At 38.0% G+C, this 22542-nt stretch overlaps 2 long non-coding RNA genes across 2 annotated transcripts; both read right to left on the reverse strand.

The window, feature by feature from the left end:
- Positions 1-3705: 3705 nt before the first annotated feature.
- On the reverse strand, positions 3706-8316 carry LOC113472292. Its single transcript, XR_003394670.1, has 3 exons — positions 7900-8316; positions 6620-6711; positions 3706-3815 (listed from the first exon to the last, which is right to left on the reverse strand). It is a non-coding gene; the product is annotated as an uncharacterized LOC113472292 (long non-coding RNA).
- Positions 8317-13495: 5179 nt separating this feature from the next.
- On the reverse strand, positions 13496-18981 carry LOC113472291. Its single transcript, XR_003394669.1, has 4 exons — positions 18362-18981; positions 17690-18288; positions 16410-16501; positions 13496-13605 (listed from the first exon to the last, which is right to left on the reverse strand). It is a non-coding gene; the product is annotated as an uncharacterized LOC113472291 (long non-coding RNA).
- Positions 18982-22542: the final 3561 nt, after the last annotated feature.

The raw sequence follows: 22542 nt of genomic DNA on the forward strand, positions 1-22542 counted from the left end.
CCTGCCCATTTCCACTTGATTGTTTTGACTCTTTCTATTATATCTTTTACTTTTGTCTTTTCTCTTATTGTTGTTGCTCTTATCCGATCTTGTTTCTTTACGCCTAGCATGGACCGTTCCATCGCTCTCTGAGCTGTTCTTAATTTTCCTTTGATGTACTCTGTCAACGTCCATGTTTCGGATCCATACGTTAGCACAGGCAGGACACATTGGTCAAACACTTGTTTTTTCAATTCTAGTGGCATGTTAGATTTAAATACCATTGCGTTTTTCCAATATGCACGCCATCCTAGGTTTATTCTTCTAAATATCTCTGGTTTAAAATCACCTTTCAGATTTATCAACTGTCCTAAGTATACGTATTCTTCAACTTGTTCCAGATTTTTGTTATCGACTGACACGTATCCTGCAGTGCACCACTCGTTATACATTATTTTAGTTTTTGATATGTTCATTTTTAGGCCTATTTCTTTTGCTGCAATGGCGAGATCTTGTGTCAGGGATTGAAGTTCTAATGTGTTTGTTGCTAAAAGGACAATATCATCAGCAAAGCGCAAGTTGTTCAGTCTTCGGCCATTTATTTTTATTCCTCTATCGTTCCAGGGTATTTTGGACATTGCCATTTCTAACACGGCAGAGAATAACTTGGGTGAAATAGGGTCTCCTTGTTTCACTCCTCTTTTGATGGGAAATTCCTTAGTGGGTTTATTTACAAAGACATAGGCTGATGAGTTTAGGTAGATGTATTCAAGTAATTTGATGTAAGTCTTGTGTATACCCTGTTCTTTTAGAGCTTCAAACACTGCAGAATACTTGACAGAATCGAATGCCTTTTCGAAGTCGACAAATGAAATACAAAGAGGCATTTCATACTCGTGGGCTCTACTAATGATTTCACGTAGAGAATGTATATGATCGATTGTACTGAAATCGCTTCTAAAGCCCGCTTGTTCGATTGGCTGGGCAAAATCCAATGTGTTGGTGAGTCGGATTGTTAATATTTTTGTAAGTAATTTGTAGATACATGACAATAAGCAGATTGGTCTGTAGTTTTTGATATCGAAAATGCTGCCCTTCTTGTGCAAGATGATTATTTTAGCAGTGTTCCAAGAGGATGGTATTTTGCCATTTATCAAACAGTTGGTGAAAATTTTAGCAAGTGTTATGGCCGTTTCCTCTCCAGTCAATTTCAGTATGTTTATTGAAACCTCATCATCACCAGTGGCTTTATCCTTTTTCATTAGGTTGATTGCATTCGTTACTTCGTCAGGCAAAATTTCCGGGATTTTCTCTTCTTCCTCATTCATACTTCTCGTTTCTTGAGTGAGTTGCTCTTCATCATTGGTTTTGGCGTACAGTTCTTTATAGAAAGATCTTATATGTTCCAAGATTTCTTCACCGTCATTAATTCTTCCGTTTGGTCCATCTAAAGCTATTAATTGGTTCTTTCCTATCATGAGTTTTTGTTTGGCTTTCTTGAAGCTCTTCTTTTCCTCTATTGCTCTTTTTACTGTTTCAATATTGAATCTCTGGATGTCATCTTTCATTTTACGCCTTATGGTTTTGCAAAGTTCTGAATATTCTATTTTGTTTGTGTTGTTATCAATTTTCATTTGTCTTCTTCTTTCTAGCAAACTTTTTGTTTCTTCGGTTATTTTATTCTTTCTTTTCTTTGATGTAGTTCCACCTACTTCTTTCGCTGTTGACATAATTACTGCACCGATATTTTCAGGTGATGCATTTTCTAGATTTTCTTTCAAACATGATTGGAATTCTTCTTGTTTTGTTAACAATCTATCTTCGTCAATGATCTCAATCTTTTTTCTGATTAGTTTCCGCCTTTCTTGTCTTAGATCGATCGCCAACTTTGCTCTAACAAGCCTGTGGTCGCTTCCTGTATTGAATCTGTTTAGTACCGTTACATCTTTGATTGTCTCCATCTTGTTAGCAAGTATAAAGTCTATTTCATTTCTTATTTCATGAAGTCCACTTTCTTTGGGTTTGCTTTTTGAAGAAGGTATTCATGATCTTGAGACGTGTCTCTTCAGAAAACTGTATCAATCTTTGACCTCTATCATTTCTTTCTCCAACGCCAAATTTTCCAACGACAGCATCTCCATCCTTATGCTTTCCTATCTTAGCGTTGAAGTCCCCCATGACCAACTTGAAGTGGCAGTCAGCTCCTTTCTCATACATTTCTTTGAGTTCTTCGTAGAAAGTTTCAACGTCTTCATCTGAATAGGTGGAGGTTGGAGCATATGCTTGGACTATTTGTATCTTATATCTTTCATTTAGTTTTAGTACTAGGCGGGCGATTCTGCTAGAACTTCCTTCTACTAGCTCAACTTTATCAGCTATTTCTTTATTGATCATAAATCCAACTCCACTGTATTTTCCATTAGCTTCGCCTATGTGATAAAGCATATGTCCTGAATTCAGTTTCAAATACTCTTCACCTTTCCTTCTGGTTTCACAGAGTCCGACAACGCTCCATTTGATCTTCTCCAGTTCCAGTTGTAGTTCTTCTAATTTATCTTCTCCTTTTAGTGTTCGACAGTTGTAGGTACATAAGTTGAAGGTTTGGGTTTTTCTTGGTGTTTTTGATTTGACTAATTCTAAGGCAGTCCCCACCCGGAAATCCGACCGGGGGACTATTTTACTTCCGGAATATTTTACATTAGAATTACTCGCCATCATTGTTTGTTTATTCTTGAGAGTTGAAGCATTCTATGTCGTCACGCTTGCTTCAGGACGGGTTGACGACATCCCATCATACTATTTCTTCGAACTAGTTATTTAGACTATCGGTAGAAATAGTACAATTTTGTGCTTGATGTTATTTTACACCTCCAGCTCCGGTGAACTCGGCCCGTGAGTTGTTAAGCTCATAGTATATTTAGTAGTGTTTCGTTTAGTATATCTTGTACTCTTCATATAGAATACAGAAGTACCAAGCTAAGACAATACCAAATATACCCCTTCGGGTAGTACCAAGCTAAGACAATACCAAATATACCCCTTCGGGTAGTACCAAGCTAAGACAATACCAAATATACCCCTTCGGGTAGTACCAAGCTAAGACAATACCAAATATACCCCTTCGGGTAGTACCAAGCTAAGACAATACCAAATATACCCCTTCGGGTAGTACCAAGCTAAGACAATACCAAATATACCCCTTCGGGTAGTACCAAGCTAAGACAATACCAAATATACCCCTTCGGGTAGTACCAAGCTAAGACAATACCAAATATACCCCTTCGGGTAGTCAGGATAAATGTAGCACAAATAGGTGGTAGTCCAAATAAGCAAAAATGTCACGGGTTCGATTCCCACCGGGAGTGGATTTTGTCCTAGACAGATAAGGTTTGTTCTCGGAATAGCTGGCTTTCTATCGTCTTCCTTTTCTCTTCGCTTTCAGGACAATAAGATCCCAGCAGTTACAGTAATGAAACCTTGCTATGTAGGAAGCGCGCCTGCATTGCAAGCGAAAGGTACGAGTAGCAGTTTCAAATCCCACTCGGGGGAACATTATCTTTTTATTTGAAAAATATTGTACCAAATAGATAAAACCTTGTTTGGAAAATAGCAAATACATAAAACCTTGTTTGGACTGCGGCAGTGAAGGGACTTTTGGTCTCTTTCGATCGGGATAAAGTGGATAAACAGGGTATATTATATTCTATTGTACTTACCGAGGCTGAGGGGGGTCTGCCTAAAGAGATGTTAGGCATGGAGGGAGAAGTATAGAGGGAGTTTAAATCACACATGCTACCATTCTGGTCCGAACCTTTGCCGTAAGCAGGCTCTCCTTCCTGGAATCAAACAAAATAGATACTTGAATAAGAATAATGGACTCTTGAGTGGAAGGTAACCACTAAGCGAGGTTAACACCGGAGGCGTTCTCTACCACCTAACCCTTAGAGCTTCATTATTATGTCAGGGTTTATACGCTTTTCCCGAAATGAAATTCCATGACTTTTCCAGAAAATTTCCATGAGTTTTCCAGAAAATTAGGGGGCGGAGGTACTTAAGAAATCAGTAAGATTACCCCTTCATCTGAATAATATGCAATATGCAGAACGTCAAGGAACATTAGGGGGAATGCGCCACAGGCCGTTTTTCGGAAAAACTTGATATTTAATTTGAAAATTTTTAATTTTTGACCGGGTGGCAAATTCCATGACTTTTCCCGGTTTTCTTTAAATTTTCACGATTTTGCATGACTTTCTGAAAGATTTTCAGATTCCATGACTTTTCCAGTTTTTCCAGGTCGCGTATAAACCCTGGAACTCTAACGTTATTTGATAAAAATTTGTTTCTGCACCATTAACGAGTTTTCGTCAAATAACGTTAAACAGGTGGAGATGTTCAAACTACCTCTCTTTACATGATCATTGTTGGAGATGTTAAAACTACCACTTTTTACTTTTTATTCTTCTTATCCTATTAATAAGGGAAGTATTAAAATGTTGTTGGTATAATTAAGTATCCCGATATATTTTGTAACGCTAGAAAAACGTCATGTCGCAAAATTTATTTCCCTACAACATCGCATACTATGTTATTTTTGGCAAACAGGTGCGAACAAAAAAAAGTACTTATTGAGAAAGTTGTTAATTTCTATTGTGGTAACTTCCTATTGTGAGTTACATGTCATCATTTGTCTTGTGTGATTAATATTCTAACATATGTTGTTCAACTCGTGTCAGAGAAAATTAGTAAATCGTGTGCTAATTAGTCTAACCACTATTTTTAGTTTGAATTTATTGTCAATACAACATATTGAACTGAACAAGAAAACTTCATATAAATTATTATAAATGGTATCCTCATAAACATTAAACGTCTGTAAAAGCAAGGCTTGATCACGAGGTTTATTGATTTTATACATGACTTTTCATTGGTATTTCAATATGAAGCATTCATTGGATTGATATGGTCTTGGAGCAAGCAACATGTTGCAAGCAGGTTTCACGACTGCCTATTACAACAATTTGTGCTCATTGGAAGGTTTATTGATTTTATACATGACTTTTCATTGGTATTTCAATATGAAGCATTCATTGGATTGATATGGTCTTGGAGCAAGCAACATGTTGCAAGCAGGTTTCACGACTGCCTATTACAACAATTTGTGCTCATTGGAAGGTTTATTGATTTTATACATGACTTTTCATTTGTATTTCAACATGAGGCCTTTGCAACATGTTACAAACATTTTGCATTGGATTGATATATTCTTGGAGCATGTTATATGTTGCCTTGAGTCATTATGCTTCACTGTATCACTGTAACATCCTCCATGTTGCCTCAGTGCTCTGGAGGCTATTTAAAATTATTTTTCGTCAAAGCTACCTTCGTTTCGTTTAGGAGCTATGCCGATCCCATAGGGACCTGCAAAAGCTCAATTCTACCGAACATTCAACGATCAATTTTTTTTTCTGTGTTGAACTTTGCAAATTTCATAAAAATCCCCATATGCATATGTAGAAAAACGTCATGTCGCAAAATTTATATCCCTACAACATGGCATGCTATGTTATATTTGGCAAACAGGTGCGAACAAAAAAGTACTATTGAAAAAGTCCTTAATTTCCATCGTGGTAACTTCGCATTAGGAATTGCATGTCATTTGTCTTGTGTGATTAATATTCCAACGTATGTAGTTTAACTCGTGTCAGAGAAAATTAGTAAAATGTGAGGGACGGAGAGACATGAAAAATCGTCAAATTAAAACTTGGGGAAAAAAAGTCATCATCATCATCATCATTATCCTGTTATTTGGCTCATTGTATCGTGTTCTCTATTTCACCAGGCTGGACAATTCGACAATACCGTCAATAATCCACATTTTCATTATCCTCTATCTGCACGACCATCAGGTGTTCAACTTTATGGGTCAAAGGCATCTAACAAACAACCAGGGTGTTCTCCCCCACTGTGGAAGAAAATGATCACCTTCCCCAGATTATCAACTCACAAATCGCGGAAAAGTGGCATCAAGACTAAATCCTAAACTTTTCTCACTTCCCAGATTTTTTATTCGCAAAAACCGGACTGGCATGAAAAATCGTCAAATTAAAACTTAGATCTAAATCCCAAACTTTTCCCATATCCCAGATTTTCTATAAATAAGTTGAAAAAAACCTCCTGTTTTCCTGTTTACCAGACGAGCGTCTGGACCACTACACCCCCGAGGCAGGTTATACAACATACCTATTCTATTCCTAGTTCATTAACATGACGTTTGAAATTTTGAATAATTATTTTATCGCAGTTCGTCATACTGACATACGTTAATGTCTTGGCTTAGGTAATGGCTATTTTAGTTTTTACGAGTTTCCAAGCAACATAATGTAATATCATGGTGTCGTGAAATTTTCAACATGAGGAGGTGGATGATGAGTTTAGGGTAGAGACAAAATGCACCCATTTTCAACGAAAAAGTGGCCCACAAAGTGAGTTTAAACTCGGTTTGAGTTTAACTATCGGATTAAGCAATCTGATTGGTTGATTTTTAAAAATTTCAGCTCATCAGATTAAACCGAGTTTAAACTCACTCTGTGGGCCACGGTTTCATTTGAATGATATTAAGATGAAGATCATATTTATTTACCTCTACAATAGGAGTATTTGCCCCAGAGGAAGTACTCAGCACTACGGTGGGAGAATTTGGTCCCGACTCCGGGGTACTACCAGAAGCATCAACTGAAAATAAACATGGCAAACGAGATTAGCACACCATTATTCTCAAAGAGGATCTCGGTGGAGAAGTTTGGAATTCTCATTTGAAAACTGCATCTAGATTGAGAAATTGGGATCTAAGTTCTAGCAGCATCTTGCAAAAAGCGTCTGAGTGCAGACCATCACCAGTTTAAGCCCGACTTACATATGCCCGATAAATCGACCAATATCCAGAACCGATAAATCCAAGTAGAGCCTTTGCAAAGGCGGATAAATTACTCTACTCTGATTGGGCCATCAAATATTGGTCAGTCTAACGGCAGGTGTAAAACAGCTTTTAATAATACAGCATAAATTGGTATACTTTATCTAGGCTTATATTCATACCAAATTCGGGAGATTTAAGCTTACCCTTTGAGGAAATATTTTCACAGACTTTGTTTACTAATTGAACAATCACAAAGAACAGCAATGTTTCCCCAAGGGTGGGGCTAAAATCTCTTCTATTTGCTTTGAATTATAAGCATAAAATAATGTGAAATAGACAGCATTTGTACTAATAGAATACGGTGCATTGCTCCATAAGACCATGGGCCCAACTACTAGCAAGAGCTAACTATCATTGGTAATAATAATGGCATCAAAAACCCTGCACCAGTAATAAGAAAGCGTAAAGATTACTAATTTCATGTGATATGATGCAGCTCTCCTAAAATTCCCTATTAAAGACTGAGTAACCAGATCTTCAGTCCCATTACCCATCGTCCCGAAATCGAACGGAGGACAGGATAGGAGAAAGCCTTATCTGTTCAAGATTAAGTTCGCCCCGGGGCGGGAATCGAACCCGAGACCTAGCACTTAGAAGGCAGGCGCGCTAACTCCAAGCTAACTAGACTGGCCTTATTTTAACTTTCCTTACTTTGTCATGGACACTCGTTGCTGTGTTAAAAGCCCAGAAGAGGTTAGGTAGTAGAACAGCCGCGGTAGACGATAAAAGTACACAGAAAAGTCCGTCTTTTTTCGGTGTATTTTTATTGTCTACCGCGGCTGTTCTACCTTTTCTGTGCTTTCAAAACAGCAACGAGTGTCCATGATAAAGTCTAATTAATGTACTGACCGTTGTAATGAACTCTCAAGAATATGTAAGATTTTTTATGAAGGGATATGTAAACTTTCCACTAAATTTTCAGACAGTGGGTGAGGGCAACTTACTTGTGAGCTGAGATTTTCGCTTGACCAGAACCCGTTGCTCTCTACGCCGGGTTAGTGGACTAACGCGCGAGGTTTCGAACACGCGATGCTTGAGGCGTTGTTTCAGAAGGTTAGGCTCGGAGGCTAAGGCACAAATACACGGAGGAGGGAAATATGGGTTAGTATTTGCACGCGGGGTTAGTACGATGCGACGGGCGGGGGAAAACTATGCCATGAGTCCGTGGAGGGGGGAATGAGGGTGTGGATTTAGAGGTCACAAAGGCGCTGGAAAGCGTGAACGAAAGAGGCAGGTTGTAAGGTTGGGTTGGGGCAATTTTGAGACACCTAGTTTAATGAAAATAATAATGGTTATTTATTTATACTGCTCGCATAGGACTGAAAAGTCCCTTTACTCTAGCAGTAGGCTGCTACTATTATTGTGGTCAAATTCTCAAATTATATTGACGCCCTCCTGTTTACCACTACAACTCCGAGGCAGGATATATGATAATAACTGAAGTAAACTGAACTGAATTACATAGTGAGCTCGACAGATTTCAACATAAAAAACGATCTTTCAGAAGACTGCTGCTGTACTCCATCAGCATGCCATTCGATACCTTTAAAATCATGTGTCAGTTCTTTATGTAATTAAATACGTGTAAAAGACGAGTATAGTTATTCCCCCAATACCTTTAAAATAGATGCCTCAAAATTTTATTTGTCTCAAAATTACTCCAACCCACCCTATTTACATACTTCCTTCTGGCTTTCCTTCTTTCCAAATTTCAACTGCTGGGTCTCCTCGCTATTATTATTACTATTATGTACAAACAGGTATTTTATTATTCTTCTTTGAATACTGTTCAAAGGTTCCAGGATGTAGGTAGGTGCAAACGTATAAATAGTAACTCCATATCTCAACAAGGATTCTACCAATGAATTATATAGAAGCAGCTTTGTTTTAGTAGATAACATATTTACATTGGACTTTTGAAATTGGTAATGTAGGACACGCAGTTTTTTACATAATAAATTTACATGGGTTTTCATTTTGAACTTGTTATCAACATTTATTCCTAGATATTTACAGTTTTCTGAATATTTTATGATGGGACATTGACATTGACTTTTGTATGTTTCTATGTACAAACAAGCTCTACTGTGACATTTGAGTGGATATTGGTTTATCTCCGATATTCCACGGGATACTCCCATGATCATGGCTTCTGTTTTCTTTTCATTGATATAAATATCATTGTTGTAAAAGTATTTCTGTATAACAATGAAATCTTGCTGTGCCATTTGTACTGCCATGTCGAGGTTCCTATGAATTGCCACTAAACAAGAATCGTCAGCAAACATTTTAAGTTGACTGGATATATTCAGATATTGAATATCGTGGGTATAAATATTATACCAACTCGGGCTATTAATAGATCCGGTTACTAAACCATCTTCCAGTGTTATTTTTTCGCTCAACGTCTTCCCAATTTTGGTTGTTTGGCTCCTGTTCTGAAAATAATCTTTAAATATTTGGTTTTTAAACCCTATATCTTCAAATTTCTGTACAAGATTCGAATGAGAGATGGTTTCAAAGGCTCGGGTTAGATCTAGCCACAGCAGTACAATATATTTTCTTTGGTCCATTGCCTGATTGATTATCTCAGAAGGCCGTCTATACACGGATCGTAATTTGAAGTTATTGACTAGGACATAATCTCAAATGGATTTTTTTAGAACTCTATTATCGTCCCAAAAGCAAAGAGGGAAGGAAGACAGGATAGGAACCTCATCTGTTTAGTATAAAGTCCGCCCTGGGCAGGAATCAAATCCGCGACCTAGCGCTTACCAGGCAGACGCGAAACGCTTCAAGCAAACTAGGCTGGCTGGCTCCTATAGTAAAGGCGAAGAATTCAAATCTGGAGAGTTGCGATTTGTATGAATGCCGTGAAACTCGTTGTGTATGCAATGTGCAATGTATTAATACTGATACGTATTGCGTACACTGAATTTGACCAGGCACTTTATAAGCATAGTTGAAAAGATGAGTGTTCCACCGCCGTTTTTATTTCGTAGCAATGAAACAACTACTGCTGCATTAGACGCATGTGGTCTGTGTCGTAGCTTGCCCATCCCATAGTATTCCTCTCATCAGATGGGCGAGAAGAAACACTAGAGGGTGTATCACAAAGCTATGTCAAGCCGAAAATGGCGAATAGTACAGGTCAAGGGCGGCTACAAAAAGTTCCCCGGACATTTTTTCGAAATCCCCACCAGAATAACCGAGATATCCGCCATTTTGTGTTTTTTTTCGAAATGAAATTGGTCTTAAAAGAAAGGTAATACATATTGTCTTCTACCTACACATCTAACTATTTTTCTTCTAGCTTTAACACATTTTGTACCATGGTCAAATAATTGGAGCAAGGTCGGGGTACCTGAAAAAACACAAAATGGCGGATATCTCGGATATTCTGGGGATTTTGAAAAAATGTCCGGGGAACTTTTTGTAGGCCTTGACCTGTACTATTCGTCGTTTTCGGCTTGACATAGCTTTGTGATACACCCTGTATACTTCCCATTTCGAATATAATATTCTATCTGTAATTGCTTTATTACGGTTTTTCCCTTCAGATCCATTTCGGGCAACCTTTTCATCTACTTCGCGTTCCTCGGCAAAAAGTACATCGATGAGTCCACGCGTCAAACCGTGATCATTTTCCTCACCATCATTCTCAATGTGGGTGGTGCATTGCTCCTCCTCCTTCCCAAGCCGGACAAAGGCGAAGTGGACAATCACCTCAAGGCGAAATCAACCGAGGATGGCCGAACGTGTGAGCCAATCACAGACAGGGAGGAGTTTGCGTTAACTCAGAACACGGAGGGGGCGTGGCAAACGTTCAAGAAGGCCTGGTCTATCGCGTGCACGAGGAAGTTCCTCGTCTTGTGCTTCATGTTCTGTAATATCGGTAAGTCCGTGGAAAATATAGAGAATTAGAGATTGTACCTTTTTGGGCCTCGAAGTCCTTGATTTTAGGGCCCTAAGAAAGAGCTTGGGATTTTAGGGCTCACTAGTATCGAGACCTTTCCAGTCAATTTCAGTATGTTTATTGAAACCTCATCATCACCAGTGGCTTTATCCTTTTTCATTAGGTTGATTGCATTCGTTACTTCGTCAGGCAAAATTTCCGGGATTTTCTCTTCTTCCTCATTCATACTTCTCGTTTCTTGAGTGAGTTGCTCTTCATCATTGGTTTTGGCGTACAGTTCTTTATAGAAAGATCTTATATGTTCCAAGATTTCTTCACCGTCATTAATTCTTCCGTTTGGTCCATCTAAAGCTATTAATTGGTTCTTTCCTATCATGAGTTTTTGTTTGGCTTTCTTGAAGCTCTTCTTTTCCTCTATTGCTCTTTTTACTGTTTCAATATTGAATCTCTGGATGTCATCTTTCATTTTACGCCTTATGGTTTTGCAAAGTTCTGAATATTCTATTTTGTTTGTGTTGTTATCAATTTTCATTTGTCTTCTTCTTTCTAGCAAACTTTTTGTTTCTTCGGTTATTTTATTCTTTCTTTTCTTTGATGTAGTTCCACCTACTTCTTTCGCTGTTGACATAATTACTGCACCGATATTTTCAGGTGATGCATTTTCTAGATTTTCTTTCAAACATGATTGGAATTCTTCTTGTTTTGTTAACAATCTATCTTCGTCAATGATCTCAATCTTTTTTCTGATTAGTTTCCGCCTTTCTTGTCTTAGATCGATCGCCAACTTTGCTCTAACAAGCCTGTGGTCGCTTCCTGTATTGAATCTGTTTAGTACCGTTACATCTTTGATTGTCTCCATCTTGTTAGCAAGTATAAAGTCTATTTCATTTCTTATTTCATGAAGTCCACTTTCTTTGGGTTTGCTTTTTGAAGAAGGTATTCATGATCTTGAGACGTGTCTCTTCAGAAAACTGTATCAATCTTTGACCTCTATCATTTCTTTCTCCAACGCCAAATTTTCCAACGACAGCATCTCCATCCTTATGCTTTCCTATCTTAGCGTTGAAGTCCCCCATGACCAACTTGAAGTGGCAGTCAGCTCCTTTCTCATACATTTCTTTGAGTTCTTCGTAGAAAGTTTCAACGTCTTCATCTGAATAGGTGGAGGTTGGAGCATATGCTTGGACTATTTGTATCTTATATCTTTCATTTAGTTTTAGTACTAGGCGGGCGATTCTGCTAGAACTTCCTTCTACTAGCTCAACTTTATCAGCTATTTCTTTATTGATCATAAATCCAACTCCACTGTATTTTCCATTAGCTTCGCCTATGTGATAAAGCATATGTCCTGAATTCAGTTTCAAATACTCTTCACCTTTCCTTCTGGTTTCACAGAGTCCGACAACGCTCCATTTGATCTTCTCCAGTTCCAGTTGTAGTTCTTCTAATTTATCTTCTCCTTTTAGTGTTCGACAGTTGTAGGTACATAAGTTGAAGGTTTGGGTTTTTCTTGGTGTTTTTGATTTGACTAATTCTAAGGCAGTCCCCACCCGGAAATCCGACCGGGGGACTATTTTACTTCCGGAATATTTTACATTAGAATTACTCGCCATCATTGTTTGTTTATTCTTGAGAGTTGAAGCATTCTATGTCGTCACGCTTGCTTCAGGACGGGTTGACGACATCCCATCATACTATTTCTTCGAACTAGTTATTTAGACTATCGGTAGAAATAGTACAATTTTGTGCTTGATGTTATTTTACACCTCCAGCTCCGGTGAACTCGGCCCGTGAGTTGTTAAGCTCATAGTATATTTAGTAGTGTTTCGTTTAGTATATCTTGTACTCTTCATATAGAATACAGAAGTACCAAGCTAAGACAATACCAAATATACCCCTTCGGGTAGTACCAAGCTAAGACAATACCAAATATACCCCTTCGGGTAGTACCAAGCTAAGACAATACCAAATATACCCCTTCGGGTAGTACCAAGCTAAGACAATACCAAATATACCCCTTCGGGTAGTACCAAGCTAAGACAATACCAAATATACCCCTTCGGGTAGTACCAAGCTAAGACAATACCAAATATACCCCTTCGGGTAGTACCAAGCTAAGACAATACCAAATATACCCCTTCGGGTAGTACCAAGCTAAGACAATACCAAATATACCCCTTCGGGTAGTCAGGATAAATGTAGCACAAATAGGTGGTAGTCCAAATAAGCAAAAATGTCACGGGTTCGATTCCCACCGGGAGTGGATTTTGTCCTAGACAGATAAGGTTTGTTCTCGGAATAGCTGGCTTTCTATCGTCTTCCTTTTCTCTTCGCTTTCAGGACAATAAGATCCCAGCAGTTACAGTAATGAAACCTTGCTATGTAGGAAGCGCGCCTGCATTGCAAGCGAAAGGTACGAGTAGCAGTTTCAAATCCCACTCGGGGGAACATTATCTTTTTATTTGAAAAATATTGTACCAAATAGATAAAACCTTGTTTGGAAAATAGCAAATACATAAAACCTTGTTTGGACTGCGGCAGTGAAGGGACTTTTGGTCTCTTTCGATCGGGATAAAGTGGATAAACAGGGTATATTATATTCTATTGTACTTACCGAGGCTGAGGGGGGTCTGCCTAAAGAGATGTTAGGCATGGAGGGAGAAGTATAGAGGGAGTTTAAATCACACATGCTACCATTCTGGTCCGAACCTTTGCCGTAAGCAGGCTCTCCTTCCTGGAATCAAACAAAATAGATACTTGAATAAGAATAATGGACTCTTGAGTGGAAGGTAACCACTAAGCGAGGTTAACACCGGAGGCGTTCTCTACCACCTAACCCTTAGAGCTTCATTATTATGTCAGGGTTTATACGCTTTTCCCGAAATGAAATTCCATGACTTTTCCAGAAAATTTCCATGAGTTTTCCAGAAAATTAGGGGGCGGAGGTACTTAAGAAATCAGTAAGATTACCCCTTCATCTGAATAATATGCAATATGCAGAACGTCAAGGAACATTAGGGGGAATGCGCCACAGGCCGTTTTTCGGAAAAACTTGATATTTAATTTGAAAATTTTTAATTTTTGACCGGGTGGCAAATTCCATGACTTTTCCCGGTTTTCTTTAAATTTTCACGATTTTGCATGACTTTCTGAAAGATTTTCAGATTCCATGACTTTTCCAGTTTTTCCAGGTCGCGTATAAACCCTGGAACTCTAACGTTATTTGATAAAAATTTGTTTCTGCACCATTAACGAGTTTTCGTCAAATAACGTTAAACAGGTGGAGATGTTCAAACTACCTCTCTTTACATGATCATTGTTGGAGATGTTAAAACTACCACTTTTTACTTTTTATTCTTCTTATCCTATTAATAAGGGAAGTATTAAAATGTTGTTGGTATAATTAAGTATCCCGATATATTTTGTAACGCTAGAAAAACGTCATGTCGCAAAATTTATTTCCCTACAACATCGCATACTATGTTATTTTTGGCAAACAGGTGCGAACAAAAAAAAGTACTTATTGAGAAAGTTGTTAATTTCTATTGTGGTAACTTCCTATTGTGAGTTACATGTCATCATTTGTCTTGTGTGATTAATATTCTAACATATGTTGTTCAACTCGTGTCAGAGAAAATTAGTAAATCGTGTGCTAATTAGTCTAACCACTATTTTTAGTTTGAATTTATTGTCAATACAACATATTGAACTGAACAAGAAAACTTCATATAAATTATTATAAATGGTATCCTCATAAACATTAAACGTCTGTAAAAGCAAGGCTTGATCACGAGGTTTATTGATTTTATACATGACTTTTCATTGGTATTTCAATATGAAGCATTCATTGGATTGATATGGTCTTGGAGCAAGCAACATGTTGCAAGCAGGTTTCACGACTGCCTATTACAACAATTTGTGCTCATTGGAAGGTTTATTGATTTTATACATGACTTTTCATTGGTATTTCAATATGAAGCATTCATTGGATTGATATGGTCTTGGAGCAAGCAACATGTTGCAAGCAGGTTTCACGACTGCCTATTACAACAATTTGTGCTCATTGGAAGGTTTATTGATTTTATACATGACTTTTCATTTGTATTTCAACATGAGGCCTTTGCAACATGTTACAAACATTTTGCATTGGATTGATATATTCTTGGAGCATGTTATATGTTGCCTTGAGTCATTATGCTTCACTGTATCACTGTAACATCCTCCATGTTGCCTCAGTGCTCTGGAGGCTATTTAAAATTATTTTTCGTCAAAGCTACCTTCGTTTCGTTTAGGAGCTATGCCGATCCCATAGGGACCTGCAAAAGCTCAATTCTACCGAACATTCAACGATCAATTTTTTTTTCTGTGTTGAACTTTGCAAATTTCATAAAAATCCCCATATGCATATGTAGAAAAACGTCATGTCGCAAAATTTATATCCCTACAACATGGCATGCTATGTTATATTTGGCAAACAGGTGCGAACAAAAAAGTACTATTGAAAAAGTCCTTAATTTCCATCGTGGTAACTTCGCATTAGGAATTGCATGTCATTTGTCTTGTGTGATTAATATTCCAACGTATGTAGTTTAACTCGTGTCAGAGAAAATTAGTAAAATGTGAGGGACGGAGAGACATGAAAAATCGTCAAATTAAAACTTGGGGAAAAAAAGTCATCATCATCATCATCATTATCCTGTTATTTGGCTCATTGTATCGTGTTCTCTATTTCACCAGGCTGGACAATTCGACAATACCGTCAATAATCCACATTTTCATTATCCTCTATCTGCACGACCATCAGGTGTTCAACTTTATGGGTCAAAGGCATCTAACAAACAACCAGGGTGTTCTCCCCCACTGTGGAAGAAAATGATCACCTTCCCCAGATTATCAACTCACAAATCGCGGAAAAGTGGCATCAAGACTAAATCCTAAACTTTTCTCACTTCCCAGATTTTTTATTCGCAAAAACCGGACTGGCATGAAAAATCGTCAAATTAAAACTTAGATCTAAATCCCAAACTTTTCCCATATCCCAGATTTTCTATAAATAAGTTGAAAAAAACCTCCTGTTTTCCTGTTTACCAGACGAGCGTCTGGACCACTACACCCCCGAGGCAGGTTATACAACATACCTATTCTATTCCTAGTTCATTAACATGACGTTTGAAATTTTGAATAATTATTTTATCGCAGTTCGTCATACTGACATACGTTAATGTCTTGGCTTAGGTAATGGCTATTTTAGTTTTTACGAGTTTCCAAGCAACATAATGTAATATCATGGTGTCGTGAAATTTTCAACATGAGGAGGTGGATGATGAGTTTAGGGTAGAGACAAAATGCACCCATTTTCAACGAAAAAGTGGCCCACAAAGTGAGTTTAAACTCGGTTTGAGTTTAACTATCGGATTAAGCAATCTGATTGGTTGATTTTTAAAAATTTCAGCTCATCAGATTAAACCGAGTTTAAACTCACTCTGTGGGCCACGGTTTCATTTGAATGATATTAAGATGAAGATCATATTTATTTACCTCTACAATAGGAGTATTTGCCCCAGAGGAAGTACTCAGCACTACGGTGGGAGAATTTGGTCCCGACTCCGGGGTACTACCAGAAGCATCAACTGAAAATAAACATGGCAAACGAGATTAGCACACCATTATTCTCAAAGAGGATCTCGGTGGAGAAGTTTGGAATTCTCATTTGAAAACTGCATCTAGATTGAGAAATTGGGATCTAAGTTCTAGCAGCATCTTGCAAAAAGCGTCTGAGTGCAGACCATCACCAGTTTAAGCCCGACTTACATATGCCCGATAAATCGACCAATATCCAGAACCGATAAATCCAAGTAGAGCCTTTGCAAAGGCGGATAAATTACTCTACTCTGATTGGGCCATCAAATATTGGTCAGTCTAACGGCAGGTGTAAAACAGCTTTTAATAATACAGCATAAATTGGTATACTTTATCTAGGCTTATATTCATACCAAATTCGGGAGATTTAAGCTTACCCTTTGAGGAAATATTTTCACAGACTTTGTTTACTAATTGAACAATCACAAAGAACAGCAATGTTTCCCCAAGGGTGGGGCTAAAATCTCTTCTATTTGCTTTGAATTATAAGCATAAAATAATGTGAAATAGACAGCATTTGTACTAATAGAATACGGTGCATTGCTCCATAAGACCATGGGCCCAACTACTAGCAAGAGCTAACTATCATTGGTAATAATAATGGCATCAAAAACCCTGCACCAGTAATAAGAAAGCGTAAAGATTACTAATTTCATGTGATATGATGCAGCTCTCCTAAAATTCCCTATTAAAGACTGAGTAACCAGATCTTCAGTCCCATTACCCATCGTCCCGAAATCGAACGGAGGACAGGATAGGAGAAAGCCTTATCTGTTCAAGATTAAGTTCGCCCCGGGGCGGGAATCGAACCCGAGACCTAGCACTTAGAAGGCAGGCGCGCTAACTCCAAGCTAACTAGACTGGCCTTATTTTAACTTTCCTTACTTTGTCATGGACACTCGTTGCTGTGTTAAAAGCCCAGAAGAGGTTAGGTAGTAGAACAGCCGCGGTAGACGATAAAAGTACACAGAAAAGTCCGTCTTTTTTCGGTGTATTTTTATTGTCTACCGCGGCTGTTCTACCTTTTCTGTGCTTTCAAAACAGCAACGAGTGTCCATGATAAAGTCTAATTAATGTACTGACCGTTGTAATGAACTCTCAAGAATATGTAAGATTTTTTATGAAGGGATATGTAAACTTTCCACTAAATTTTCAGACAGTGGGTGAGGGCAACTTACTTGTGAGCTGAGATTTTCGCTTGACCAGAACCCGTTGCTCTCTACGCCGGGTTAGTGGACTAACGCGCGAGGTTTCGAACACGCGATGCTTGAGGCGTTGTTTCAGAAGGTTAGGCTCGGAGGCTAAGGCACAAATACACGGAGGAGGGAAATATGGGTTAGTATTTGCACGCGGGGTTAGTACGATGCGACGGGCGGGGGAAAACTATGCCATGAGTCCGTGGAGGGGGGAATGAGGGTGTGGATTTAGAGGTCACAAAGGCGCTGGAAAGCGTGAACGAAAGAGGCAGGTTGTAAGGTTGGGTTGGGGCAATTTTGAGACACCTAGTTTAATGAAAATAATAATGGTTATTTATTTATACTGCTCGCATAGGACTGAAAAGTCCCTTTACTCTAGCAGTAGGCTGCTACTATTATTGTGGTCAAATTCTCAAATTATATTGACGCCCTCCTGTTTACCACTACAACTCCGAGGCAGGATATATGATAATAACTGAAGTAAACTGAACTGAATTACATAGTGAGCTCGACAGATTTCAACATAAAAAACGATCTTTCAGAAGACTGCTGCTGTACTCCATCAGCATGCCATTCGATACCTTTAAAATCATGTGTCAGTTCTTTATGTAATTAAATACGTGTAAAAGACGAGTATAGTTATTCCCCCAATACCTTTAAAATAGATGCCTCAAAATTTTATTTGTCTCAAAATTACTCCAACCCACCCTATTTACATACTTCCTTCTGGCTTTCCTTCTTTCCAGCGACTGGTATAACATTATACTAATTATTTATTAATTTTGGGGATCCTCATTGTTTTCCCCCATGGACTCATCATTTGTTGGCAAAACTACGAAGCTTTCAACTAAACTGGGATTAATACACGCTGGTTACTACAAGGCAAATATCCGGGGTATAACCAAGGAGTCAACTGGAGGGTAGATGTTTGGAGATTTTTTTTTTTACTTTCTGTATAAACCGTTATAACATGGTCATCTGTAGGCAATATACAGAGTGATGAAAAAGTATGAAAACTTGAAAACCTGAGCATTTCTTTTGAACGGCTTGAGATAAAAGGCTTAAATTTTGGCCACCACCCGTAACACATTGGAAATTATTTTTTGCTCGGGCCACAATTTCAAGGCCGGCTCCAGTTTCTGACCCACGGGGTCCATATCTTTTTATTCACTTTTTTTTTTATCACTTCGTATTTTGTAGATTGAAAGGAATATAATGTGGTTCTGAAAAGTTTGCATCCAATTCATAATACTGTCTTTGAAAATGAAGGAAAGTAACTGATACAATTCACAGGGTTATCAGTTACTTCCCTTCATTTTCAAAAATATAAATGGAAATTCACAAAGATACAGAGTCCTCCATCAATATACATAATACTGTCCCCAAAATGGACAGTTCTTGGGGATCTCCATGGGCCCATTTCTCCACGTAACCTCCAGTTGAGACATTGGTGACGTCCGGTATAAATCAACTCCAAACACCCTGTGTTGTAGTACATACACGTTGCAATACTGTGGGTTTTAGTAAGTTTAACATGTCAAAAATCTAAAAACCAAAAACAATTTATCAATTATTTGTGTTGAAACTATGAACTTCATTTTTTTTTTTTTTTTTTAATTTTGGGGGGGTTTTCCAAGGTGCTAAAACAGGGTTGGAAAATTTGTAGATTATGATGCCAAGTAATTATGTAGATTACGCTTCCAGAATTCGCGGTCTTGAGCGGATTTTTGCCAGTTCTTGCCAACTACTCCTTTCAAATCTTTGTCCCATCGGTTGGGTGGTCTGCCTCTGGGTCTAACTAATTCTCTAGGACTCCATTCGTTTACTGCTTTAGAACATCTGTCGTCAAATCTTCTCGCAATGTGACCTGCCCATTTCCACTTGATTGTTTTGACTCTTTCTATTATATCTTTTACTTTTGTCTTTTCTCTTATTGTTGTTGCTCTTATCCGATCTTGTTTCTTTACGCCTAGCATGGACCGTTCCATCGCTCTCTGAGCTGTTCTTAATTTTCCTTTGATGTACTCTGTCAACGTCCATGTTTCGGATCCATACGTTAGCACAGGCAGGACACATTGGTCAAACACTTGTTTTTTCAATTCTAGTGGCATGTTAGATTTAAATACCATTGCGTTTTTCCAATATGCACGCCATCCTAGGTTTATTCTTCTAAATATCTCTGGTTTAAAATCACCTTTCAGATTTATCAACTGTCCTAAGTATACGTATTCTTCAACTTGTTCCAGATTTTTGTTATCGACTGACACGTATCCTGCAGTGCACCACTCGTTATACATTATTTTAGTTTTTGATATGTTCATTTTTAGGCCTATTTCTTTTGCTGCAATGGCGAGATCTTGTGTCAGGGATTGAAGTTCTAATGTGTTTGTTGCTAAAAGGACAATATCATCAGCAAAGCGCAAGTTGTTCAGTCTTCGGCCATTTATTTTTATTCCTCTATCGTTCCAGGGTATTTTGGACATTGCCATTTCTAACACGGCAGAGAATAACTTGGGTGAAATAGGGTCTCCTTGTTTCACTCCTCTTTTGATGGGAAATTCCTTAGTGGGTTTATTTACAAAGACATAGGCTGATGAGTTTAGGTAGATGTATTCAAGTAATTTGATGTAAGTCTTGTGTATACCCTGTTCTTTTAGAGCTTCAAACACTGCAGAATACTTGACAGAATCGAATGCCTTTTCGAAGTCGACAAATGAAATACAAAGAGGCATTTCATACTCGTGGGCTCTACTAATGATTTCACGTAGAGAATGTATATGATCGATTGTACTGAAATCGCTTCTAAAGCCCGCTTGTTCGATTGGCTGGGCAAAATCCAATGTGTTGGTGAGTCGGATTGTTAATATTTTTGTAAGTAATTTGTAGATACATGACAATAAGCAGATTGGTCTGTAGTTTTTGATATCGAAAATGCTGCCCTTCTTGTGCAAGATGATTATTTTAGCAGTGTTCCAAGAGGATGGTATTTTGCCATTTATCAAACAGTTGGTGAAAATTTTAGCAAGTGTTATGGCCGTTTCCTCTCCAGTCAATTTCAGTATGTTTATTGAAACCTCATCATCACCAGTGGCTTTATCCTTTTTCATTAGGTTGATTGCATTCGTTACTTCGTCAGGCAAAATTTCCGGGATTTTCTCTTCTTCCTCATTCATACTTCTCGTTTCTTGAGTGAGTTGCTCTTCATCATTGGTTTTGGCGTACAGTTCTTTATAGAAAGATCTTATATGTTCCAAGATTTCTTCACCGTCATTAATTCTTCCGTTTGGTCCATCTAAAGCTATTAATTGGTTCTTTCCTATCATGAGTTTTTGTTTGGCTTTCTTGAAGCTCTTCTTTTCCTCTATTGCTCTTTTTACTGTTTCAATATTGAATCTCTGGATGTCATCTTTCATTTTACGCCTTATGGTTTTGCAAAGTTCTGAATATTCTATTTTGTTTGTGTTGTTATCAATTTTCATTTGTCTTCTTCTTTCTAGCAAACTTTTTGTTTCTTCGGTTATTTTATTCTTTCTTTTCTTTGATGTAGTTCCACCTACTTCTTTCGCTGTTGACATAATTACTGCACCGATATTTTCAGGTGATGCATTTTCTAGATTTTCTTTCAAACATGATTGGAATTCTTCTTGTTTTGTTAACAATCTATCTTCGTCAATGATCTCAATCTTTTTTCTGATTAGTTTCCGCCTTTCTTGTCTTAGATCGATCGCCAACTTTGCTCTAACAAGCCTGTGGTCGCTTCCTGTATTGAATCTGTTTAGTACCGTTACATCTTTGATTGTCTCCATCTTGTTAGCAAGTATAAAGTCTATTTCATTTCTTATTTCATGAAGTCCACTTTCTTTGGGTTTGCTTTTTGAAGAAGGTATTCATGATCTTGAGACGTGTCTCTTCAGAAAACTGTATCAATCTTTGACCTCTATCATTTCTTTCTCCAACGCCAAATTTTCCAACGACAGCATCTCCATCCTTATGCTTTCCTATCTTAGCGTTGAAGTCCCCCATGACCAACTTGAAGTGGCAGTCAGCTCCTTTCTCATACATTTCTTTGAGTTCTTCGTAGAAAGTTTCAACGTCTTCATCTGAATAGGTGGAGGTTGGAGCATATGCTTGGACTATTTGTATCTTATATCTTTCATTTAGTTTTAGTACTAGGCGGGCGATTCTGCTAGAACTTCCTTCTACTAGCTCAACTTTATCAGCTATTTCTTTATTGATCATAAATCCAACTCCACTGTATTTTCCATTAGCTTCGCCTATGTGATAAAGCATATGTCCTGAATTCAGTTTCAAATACTCTTCACCTTTCCTTCTGGTTTCACAGAGTCCGACAACGCTCCATTTGATCTTCTCCAGTTCCAGTTGTAGTTCTTCTAATTTATCTTCTCCTTTTAGTGTTCGACAGTTGTAGGTACATAAGTTGAAGGTTTGGGTTTTTCTTGGTGTTTTTGATTTGACTAATTCTAAGGCAGTCCCCACCCGGAAATCCGACCGGGGGACTATTTTACTTCCGGAATATTTTACATTAGAATTACTCGCCATCATTGTTTGTTTATTCTTGAGAGTTGAAGCATTCTATGTCGTCACGCTTGCTTCAGGACGGGTTGACGACATCCCATCATACTATTTCTTCGAACTAGTTATTTAGACTATCGGTAGAAATAGTACAATTTTGTGCTTGATGTTATTTTACACCTCCAGCTCCGGTGAACTCGGCCCGTGAGTTGTTAAGCTCATAGTATATTTAGTAGTGTTTCGTTTAGTATATCTTGTACTCTTCATATAGAATACAGAAGTACCAAGCTAAGACAATACCA

Source organism: Diaphorina citri, unplaced genomic scaffold (assembly GCF_000475195.1).
Source record: "Diaphorina citri unplaced genomic scaffold, Diaci psyllid genome assembly version 1.1 scaffold4639, whole genome shotgun sequence".
Taxonomy (NCBI): Eukaryota; Metazoa; Arthropoda; class Insecta; order Hemiptera; family Psyllidae; genus Diaphorina; species Diaphorina citri.